The 10,485-nt window shown below is 40.5% G+C and overlaps 1 long non-coding RNA gene across 1 annotated transcript; it reads left to right on the top strand.

The window, feature by feature from the left end:
• The first annotated feature begins 8,691 nt into the window (after positions 1-8,691).
• Positions 8,692-10,485, top strand: LOC118496095. The gene is made up of 2 exons (XR_004898572.1): positions 8,692-8,836; positions 10,385-10,485. It is a non-coding gene; the product is annotated as an uncharacterized LOC118496095 (long non-coding RNA).

The raw sequence follows: 10,485 nt of genomic DNA, 5'->3' as shown, positions 1-10,485 counted from the left end.
CTCATGATGAAAACGTGACCTGTCCTCATGATGAAAACGTGACCTGTCCTCATGATGAAAACGTGACCTGTCCTCATGATGAAAACGTGACCTGTCCACATGATGAAAACGTGACCTGTCCTCATGAAAACGTGACCTGTCCTCATGATGAAAACGTGACCTGTCCTCATGCTGAAAATGGAGAAGGTACATGAATTTGTTCAGATCATGTTGGGATGAAGTGAGTCAATAAAATAGCAATGTTAATTATCGTGATACCGCACGCAATCTCGTCTTGCGCGCACATTGTTGGTAGAAGGAGAAGGCAAGCAACCGTCATGTCCAAGGGCTCGCGGGACGGTACGCCACGCCACTATTCTGTCGGTAAGTCTGGATTTTCTAATTAAATATTGTCGAAATCTCAGCCTAATGTCTTGAGAGTCACTACGTAACGTTAACGTTAAATAAGTGCCATGAGCTTATTTGCTCACGCTATTTCATCACCATATTTCATTTGAATTAGTTTTTTGAGTGGGGGCCGTTCATGTTACATCAACTTAACTTTGCGGTGCTCCTTCTCTGTTTCTGTTTGAATTGGTTTGCCAACTGACTGTTCAGTTTACATTGTGTGTTAACTGCACCGTGACCGTTGCGTTAGTGAGATTTGGCCATCAAGCAGCCTCTGCTAATGTTATCACCGGTATTAAGTTGGCAACGCCGCCCCCCCAACACCGTGTAATGAGACCATGAGCAGACGGAGAGGAAATTCAACCAAAAACGGACACGTTAACTGGTGTCTGCTCTGTCTGAAGCAGTGGTAGCAATAATCACGTAGCGATGGCCTGCTACTGCTTAAAGTAGCTAGCTAGCTACATAATGGAAACTCTTGTCTTTTTTTTTGGGACACAAGCTGATGGCTTTGCACAATCAGCCCAGTGTTTGAACATGGAACATGGTTAGTCTCTGTTCTCATCAGAGAAGGCAATAGTCACATTCGTTATTTGATATTTTACAATGGTTTATGCAGTGTACCTAAATAAAGTTGCCAGTGAGTGTACATCTAATGTATGTTTATTGAAATACAGTTTTGTAATGCCTAGATTATTTTTTTCCTGTTTTGCTGCAGAGTGACAGACAATCTCAAGTCTGCATATGGAGTCAGCTGATGGATCGTGGGCTCAAGTTTTTGTGGTTAGACCAGGACGTTGTATTTGCTCTTATAGTTACCGTAATTATAATGCATTACAGATTTTAATGAATTGCTGTGTTTTGTGGCTTTGCTTCATTACAAACTGATTCGGTTAACCCTGTGATCCTTCTTGGACTGTTTAGGTCCATTTGCCGTCTTTATCACCTTGGCAAAGTGATTCCAGCGCTGAGATTAAAACAAATGGTCCAAACAGTCCACTTTTTCTCCGTAGTCCCCCATTATGAAAGTGAAAAACCACCCATTTTGACCCCTCTGCCACAGAGCGAAAAAATATTGTTACTCTTACATTAGGGATTACACCAGTGTGAAAACACTTCAAATTGTTAAAGGTTACTGATAAAAATCATCCAGGAACATGAAAACAACTTCCAGAAAAAATGAGGACGAGAATTCGATCTTTACATTAGTTTGTAAAGCTTGAAATGAGCTCTTAATTTTTGTCAGAGTAAAGTCTCTAACAGCTTTTATAACTCTGTGTTCTCCAGATCAACATGAAGATCTCTATCTTTGCTGGTGTTCTGCTGTGAGCACTGCTTGAGATTTCCTCATACCTGAGGATGTGTTATTGCATGTCTCATATAGACTTCTCTCTTATAGTTTGGTCCTCATAAAGCCCTAAAAAAGTAACTCAGCCATCAAGTCAAAACGTACAAAAAGTAGCTGGGACAAAATTTATTATGAATTTAAATTGATATGCAAATCAAAATATGCGAGGGGCCGAAAAAAAGTACACATTTAGGTCTTTATTTTACTCCACTTTGTCTATTTGCGTCTGTGGATTTCTCCTAAATTCATCAAAAGTTGGTGTTCTGAATCATCGCGCTGCTCCGTGATCGCTGTCATCACATTCACCTTCAGAAAGATCTCTCTCCTCTACAATGCTGTCACATCCAAATATGGTCATCTCCTTTTAGTTTATGTGTGTCTGTGTGTGTGTGTGTGTGTGTGTGTCTGTGTATGTGTGTGTGTGTGTGTGTGTGTGTGTGTGTGTGTCTGTGTATGTGTGTTTGTGTGTGTGTGTGTGTGTATGTGTGTGTGTGTGTGTGTGTGTGTATGTGTGTGTGTGTGTGTGTGTGTGTGCGTGCGTTTTTATATCCTGGTGGGGTCCATGACCTGAGATATGACTCACCCCATGGGGACCAGTTTTCCCCGTGGGGACCAAATCACGGTCCCCACAGGCACAAGCATTGAAATCAATAGAAAACAGGCTGCTGATGTGCCTGGTGCAAGTTTCTTGAAAAAAAAAAAAGGTCCCCATGGAGTTCATTTTCCCGACTTTGTGTGTGCACCTAGTGGTGAGAGATGGTATTGCGATGTGTGAAATTGCACTGGTGGGGTCATTTTCCTGACAAAGTGTGTAAGTGTGTATAAGTGTGTATATCATAATAAGCTTAATATTTTGGATATATCTTTGGTCTACGCATTTTAATGTGATCAGACCTTTATATTTTAAATTAGTTTTCCCAAAATCTACAAGGGGGACCCATTTAATCATTAAACTTCCTCTCAAAGTGGTTTTATTCTTTGAAAGAAATGGATGATAACATTTTTGTTGGCCTGAATTAGACAAAAAAACAACTATAAGCATATCAATTAATAACTAAAGATAAACAATCAATTGCAAATAATAGGGATACAGTATATATATATATATATATATATATATATATATATATATATATATATATATATATTTTTTATTATTATTATTTTTTCTTTTTTTATTCTATTTATTAGAGTTTTTTATTTTTTCAATAATTGATACACTACCAGGAAATTCATAGGAGAGCAGAAATTAAAACCATTTTAACATAGATACTTGGACACCAGTAAAGTCCAGGGGTTTATATTTTAATTAAAATGAGCCAATGTATAATTAAGGTCAACAGGTGCCACATGCATATTTAAAAATGAGTTCAGTTTGTTACATACTATTTTGAATTATGACCCGTTTTCCTTTACATACATAGACATTTCCACCATAAATTGGTGCATTAATTGTTGCAAATTTCATTTTCTTTTATTATTAAATATTCTTTGTTATTGATTAGACTGACTTTTGTTTCTATGGTCAAGCAAACTAAGTGATTTGGTCATCTCAAAGAGAGGATCAGTCACAGTTGTACCAACCGAAAGAAATTAATACATTTTGCGCTGTATAGACGAATGTGGATATTATACATTTTTGTTATTCATAGTGTTAGGAGGGAGGTAGGCCTACAAAACCTCTTAGCCCCAGAGTCTAATGGCAGGTTAAGGTGGGACTGCAGGCTATGGCTGCCCACTGCTCCTAAGTAGTTAGAATGGGTTAAATGCCAAGCTTACATTCCTTGAATGTGTACATGTACTTATCAAATAAAATAAATATTATTATATGATATATTGTGTATACATCATCAAAATACACTATTTATGTCATGTTAAATATCTCAAGCCAATATTTCAATCCAAACCTCAAGCCAGTGAACAACACAAACACAGCAAACCATCATATAATTCTTACTAGTCCAACAGCAAGATGACCAGCTCACAGTCTGTCAGCAGACTTTTAATTCAAGAAGCTCTCGCCAATGACAAAAAGCCAGTCTGAGACTTACCCTTTGGCCCATTGGGCACTCTCCGTTTCTCTTCTTAGCTTTCTCAGTTATATAAATTATAACCTATATAAGTTGAGGCTGCAGTTAGAAGGGCTCTGTTAGCCTATACAAACTGAGGCTGCAGTTAGCAGGGCTCTGTTAGCCTATACAAACTGAGGCTGCAGTTAGCAGTGCTCTGTTAGCCTATACAAACTGAGGCTGCAGTTAGCAGGGCTCTGTTAGCCTATACAAACTGAGGCTGCAGTTAGCAGGGCTCTGTTAGCCTATACAAACTGAGGCTGCAGTTAGAAGGGCTCTGTTAGCCTATACCAGGGGTCACCAACACGGTGCCCGCGGGCACCAGGTAGCCCCCAAGGACCACATGAGTAGCCCTCAGGCCTGTTCTAAAAATTAAAATTGAATATTGATATTATCTGTTTCCCACCTTGTTAAGTCATTGTTGATAATTATTGATAATGAGAAATCATTAACGTGATCAGTGTCTTCACATAGATGACTATCATTAATAATCATATATAACTAAAGGCAAACTGGTAGCCCTTCGTATGACTCAGTACCCATGAAGTAGCTCTCAGTTTCAAAAAGGTTGGTGACCCCTGGCCTATACAAACTAAGGCTGCAGTTAGCAGGTCTCTGTTAGCCTATATAAGTTGAGGCTGCAGTTAGCAGGGCTCTGTTAGCCTATACAAACTAAGGCTGCAGTTAGCAGGGCTCTGTTAGCCTATACAAACTAAGGCTGCAGTTAGCAGGGCTCTGTTAGCCTATACAAACTGAGGCTGCAGTTAGAAGGGCTCTGTTAGCCTATACAAACTGAGGCTGCAGTTAGCAGGGCTCTGTTAGCCTATACAAACTAAGGCTGCAGTTAGCTGTGCTCTGTTAGCCTATATAAGTTGAGGCTGCAGTTAGCTTTGCTCTGTTAGCCTATATAAGTTGAGGCTGCAGTTAACAGGGCTCTGTTAGCCTATATAAGTTGAGGCTGCAGTTAACAGGGCTCTGTTAGCCTATACAAACAGACAGTACAGAACAAAAGACAGAAGAGGCACATCTGGATGGGGTTTTGGTCGAAAGAATGATCCACGATTTCATAAGTGAAAGACACAGTATGATTTAGCAACCACACAGGATAGATGGTATTTAGTGCCAGCCAGTATTAATGCATCTACTGTATTTCAACTAAGTTACTTTCCTTTACTACTGGTTCATGTAATCAATGTTCAGATTATAACATTGACTAAGACTGCGTTCCAGACAATCAGAACTTGAATATTTCCAACCTCCTACTAGTTTAAGCACAATGGAACCGGCCCAGTTCCTGCCTGTACTTGTTTGGTATTAGCAAGCTTGTTGATGACTCCGATGATGATAGCATAGTGGTGAACGTCACAGTTTTAGTGGTTCTCTCTCTGTGCTTTGCTTTCTCTTTCTCTCTCAGTGAGATTTATTTGTGATAGATTGATTAATGCCGGCAATAACATTACTTGCAAGTTGCACCAGTAACTTATTGGTTAATGTTTGTTAGCTGACAGAGACAGGTAGCTGCTGTCAGCTAGCTGCATGTTTCTGTACTGTAAATCTAGTTTGAGATTTTTTTTCAGTTTTACGGTTTTGCCCTCTCTGTCATACAGGGCAGAGCAGCAGTCAGTAATGGCAAGCTCCATGGTGTTTCACAGGACTGCTCCTCAAATCCAGTACCTCCTAAGCCGCTGCCTCGCAGCCCAGTTGCCCAAACACCAGTACCCCCGAGCCCATTACTCTCCCATTACCCCACGCACTAACTTTACGACCCGAGGCAGTGTTCTGGTGCCGCAGTATAACTGACAACATGCTGTTGTGCTGTATGGTGGACCATCACACTAGGCCTGCTGGGCTGTATGGTGGACCATCACACCAGGCCTGCTGGGCCGTATGGTGGAGCATCACACCAGGCCTGCTGGGCTGTATGGTGGACCATCACACCAGGCCTGCTGGGCTGTATGGTGGACCATCACACCAGGCCTGCTGGGCTGTATGGTGGAGCATCACACCAGGCCTGCTGGGCTGTATGGTGGAGCATCACACCAGGCCTGCTGGGCCGTATGGTGGAGCATCACACCAGGCCTGCTGGGCTGTATGGTGGAGCATCACACCAGGCCTGCTGGGCTGTATTGTGTATCTTAAGTGCAACATGGAGCTTGAAGATGTAAAGAAAAAAAGAAAAACTGGAGAATTAACTTTGAGCAAGTGTGGAGGAATGTCAGAGGTATGGAAGCAGTTTAAACAAGTATGTTGATGAATGATGTTCATCATTGTTTCTTTTTTTTACGTTTCTTCATTCAGATCCATTTGTGATCCGTTCCATTCTAAACTAACAGCAGTTTACAGCTTCCTCCTTGTTGTATTATTCTAAACAGATTTCTGTAGTTCAAACAACTCTGAGTTGTAGTTGAGAACATCAGTTATAACGGCCCACGTTTAAAAAAGTGTCTGGTAAATCGGGCTCAGGCTCATAATTACAGTTAATGTGTCGGGCCGGGCCGGGCTCGGACGCAACGTGCACGGGCTCGGGCAGGTTCGGGCTTGATTTTTTGGGGCGATCTAAGCTCTAGTGTAACAGTACTGACTGCTCAATAGATTTTGACTGGTTGCAGGTTTATATCAACAAAGAATTACAAGAATTACAGTATCACAGAGACAGGTTTGTGAGATGCAGGGTACAGTACTGTAAAAATAGGGGTACAAGGAGGAGAAAGAACAAAAAAAATTTCAAAGAGCAAAGCAGAGTAGTAATTTCTGATCAATTTTGAGCTACTATGATAGAACATGTTTTCGTTCATCTAAAGACAATGACGGAAAAATGGTTTTGTGTTTAATGTTTTCAGAAAATGGAGCAATTTTCAGAAATTGTGTTTTAACAATTGAGAAAAACTGTAAATCTGGTCTGTGTAATGGCAGTGTTTGAGATGAACGGCTTCCCTCCGTGGCAACAGCTATCAGTTTATTAGTCCAACGTTTTTTTCTGGCTTTTGTATATAAAGTAATTAATTACTATGATTTAAAGCGTTAGATAGTATAAAAAAGTGCAAATTATATCTTACAGTACTAAAGAACATGCATATTTACACTAGTTGCTTGTGCCCACCCATCATTTTTTACTGTGTCCGCCATTTAAAGCTGCCCAGAACCGGGCCTGAATGGAACACCACTCAGTTCTAAATTCCTAAATGTAAACTCTGGGCAAAACCATCTACCCTAAAATTAAGGATATTAAAAGCGTATACAAATATATTTTTTATTTTGGATGCATTATAATTTGGTGAAACACAAATCAAAGAAGTGAGGGAAGAATACACCTTTCCTGACTTTTGCGGTCCCCAATTTACCTATGCCGGTCCCCACCTGTCACTCTGTCACGGGGATTCAGCTGCAGAACACACTTTTCCTGACTTCTAGGTCCCCACGTCGTATTTGCCCATCCCCCACCTGCACGAGAGCTGCTGACCGTGAGTTGGAACGGGCGGCAGCACGTGCAGTTAGTTGGACCAGGCACGAGCACGAGCTGGCAGGAGCACAGACGCAAATGGACAAAGAAACGGAGGATGGAAACTAACGTCAAGTAAGTAACTTAACACCAACACTGTTTTAGTAATTTTTAATTAGGCTAAGCACTGTGGTTAACGTGTTTTCAGTCTATGGTTTGCAGCTAATTTTTGTATTAGCATGGTTTGCCGATGCTAACGATGGTTAACTTCTCACCAGCTAGCTAGCTAGTGTTACAATACTGTTAGCAAACTAACATTAGCTACACTTTTGAGCTGGTATTTCAGCATATTTTTCGGTTATGGACTGCCTTTTTTGCCGCTGACTGCTACTTGGCTGGTCTCAACTTCTGTATAGTTATACTATTACTAATGTTATAACGTTAGCTAATATTCATGGGCGTGGGAGCACGGTTCTAAGGATAGAAAATGGGGATGTTTAATGAGCATTTATCACCTGCTACAGTGATCAGTAATGTTAATGTTAGCTACCGTAACTACCAATGTTCAGTATCTTTCTGGAATACGTTCTTAATTCAGGGCTAAACGAGTTACACAGCTAAAGTTTAACAAACAGCAGCTGAGTTGGTGTTAAAAAAATGGGCTAATTATTTTCTAATCTTAAAGAAAATCATGAATTAGTTTTACTCTTCTCATTCATATCAGTGGTTTTGCTCAATTTACTTTAATTCTGTTTAAAAAATGGTGTCGCAGCAGCCATACAGCGCAGTGAGACAGACCAACACATTCTTTTTTTCTCCTCTTTTTTTACACACCAACGTGTTCTCATTTTTAACTCGTCGTTACGCTTTGTCATTGTCAACGCACAGGACAGCTACATGAATGCATGAACACGTGCGTCGAACGCGGAGGGCCCAGACTAGGTTTAGTATTTGATCCTATGGGAATAAGACCGGGCTGGACAGACGGACAGCGCGTAGCTTTTCCTCCACAGCGCAAATCGTGTATGAATGTAACATACAGTCAAATGTGAAGTGGTGGAAACGGACTTATTAGACTTCTACAGGCTGCTTTGTGTAAAGTTTCAGATGTTATTTTAAATCTAAGGAGGCATTGCTTCTATAAATATCTCTGCTTTCATTCTGCCACTCCTGCAGTGCTGTCATGGTTACATTTAACCTGGTTATTAAGTGCAGGTAAACAGACTGATAAGAGGCCATAAACTTCATTCAAGCCATTTTATCATCTCTATAACCATCTTTTAAAGGGAGATTTTTTTTCTCTGTATAGGTTTAAGCATGGACTTGATTTTCTTATCTCCACAAGCTGCAAATATAACCTTGTTATTTGTTACTCAAACTATTGGGCACCCTTCAAATTACAGCTATTTAAAAAAAATTATGAAAAGAACAATGAAATAGCCTACATACAGATGTTACATCAACTGTTTGTGTTTAACCACTTGCAGGCAGAGTGCAGGATACACCAGGCGGAAGGCACGCTTACAACGCCTGAGGGAGCATCATAATGCATGTTTATCCAGGCACATGGAATACCTAAAACACCAAAGCCAGGTAATAATAAGGTGGAATTTTAAATGCAATAATATGATATTCATACAAACATTAAAATTCACCTGTCTTTTCAATGGGGCCTCTTATACTTTTTTTAGTTTTTAATAAAGAAAACTATGTGTGTAGGAGGGTAGTGCCCTGGCTCTTTAGCTCTTTGTGAAGTCAGGTGAATAGTGCAGTACTCTGAAAGTCACCCCCATCGGTGCGAAACATCTCTCCTCTCTCCGTTGACTTGTATTGTGTGAAGGTTGCCTCCTCTTGATCTGTCTGCTAGAAAACATAAACATGTCTAAAAGCTGCTGTGTGCTGATATTCACTACCAGCATGGTAAATAACCTTGAACTTAAGTTTTTATAAGCTGCCGACCCAAAAAACTGAGCTTTTATGAAGACAAAATTCGAAACAGACGTGAGGAATCAACAGGGAGAATGGAGTGACGCAAAGCTAACAATATGTCCGACGTTACGTGTGCAAACATTTAGTTACCAAGTCAAATATCAAAATGTTAGTTTTAGGCTAACTATATGTCTGTAAGTTAAGCTAACACATGTAACATCAGACATGTCTTTAGATTAGTGTCAGAATCCTACAGTTTCTCCATTCTCTCTGCTGATATCTCACGTCTGTATCCACTTTTCTCTTTATAAAGCTCAGTTTTTTTGGATCAGCAGCTTATAAAAACTTAAGTTCTGGGTTCTCTACCCTGTTCGTAGTGAATATCAGCACTCAGCAGCTTTTAGACATTTTTCTGTTGTTGGTTAGCAGATGAAATAAAGAGGAGAAACCCTCACACAATACAAAGTCAATGGAGAGCAGGAAGTTGTTTTCCTCTCTGGTGGGGGCGGGACTTAAATGCGCCCTGTCTCTATGACGCCCACTCTCCCTCCATGCTGCCAGTGCCCTGAGTTCCTCATTCATCCACTGATGAAAAGTCAGCCAGATGCTGGCAGTAGTACAGGCGCTGGCGGCATGGAGGGAGGTCAATGCCAAACTCATGGTGTGAGTGCAACCGTAGCGTGATGAAGCGGGAGATAGACAACTTTTTAAAACATACGCACAATGAAGAATAGAAGACAACTGCCGAGATTATGGGAAAACGTTTTATTTATCTGATTCACTGCTCATTTTATTTCTATAGTTTGTAGCTGACTTTACTAGCTGGCTTCTCTATTGGCTGTTGAAACAGGTGGCATCCCTTACCTTTTAAAACCAGCCTTCTGGTGACTTGACCAGCTGAGTTGGGACGCCATCAGCTGACTTGAGTCGAGTTAAGACGGGCCGGTTCATGGCCCTGCAACTTTTACCTGCTACGTTCTAAAATGGTTTCATCTCATCACAAATCTTTGGTCTGAACTGGATTAAGTAGTTTACTTCAATCTGGCTTTTATGGCTATGATTTATATAAATCTTTTTTCCTAAATTCTACATACCTTGAGCCCTTAACCTGAAAAACTGTAAGGGAAGCATGCCATGCTTAAATGTTTATAACATAAACACTAATATAGTGATTATTTTGCCAGTGCTTTATATTGTTTGTTCCCCCCATAGGAAGGAAGCCTAGATTCTGAGAGCAACACAGAGATATGCACTCCTGAGAGTTCACATGTTGATGTTGGTGATGACCCAGATGTACCACCCCTGAGGAGAAC

Source organism: Sander lucioperca, chromosome 10 (assembly GCF_008315115.2).
Source record: "Sander lucioperca isolate FBNREF2018 chromosome 10, SLUC_FBN_1.2, whole genome shotgun sequence".
Lineage (NCBI taxonomy): Eukaryota > Metazoa > Chordata > Actinopteri > Perciformes > Percidae > Sander > Sander lucioperca.
Note: the sequence above shows the minus strand (reverse complement) of the source record. Positions and strands in the feature narration are given on the sequence as shown.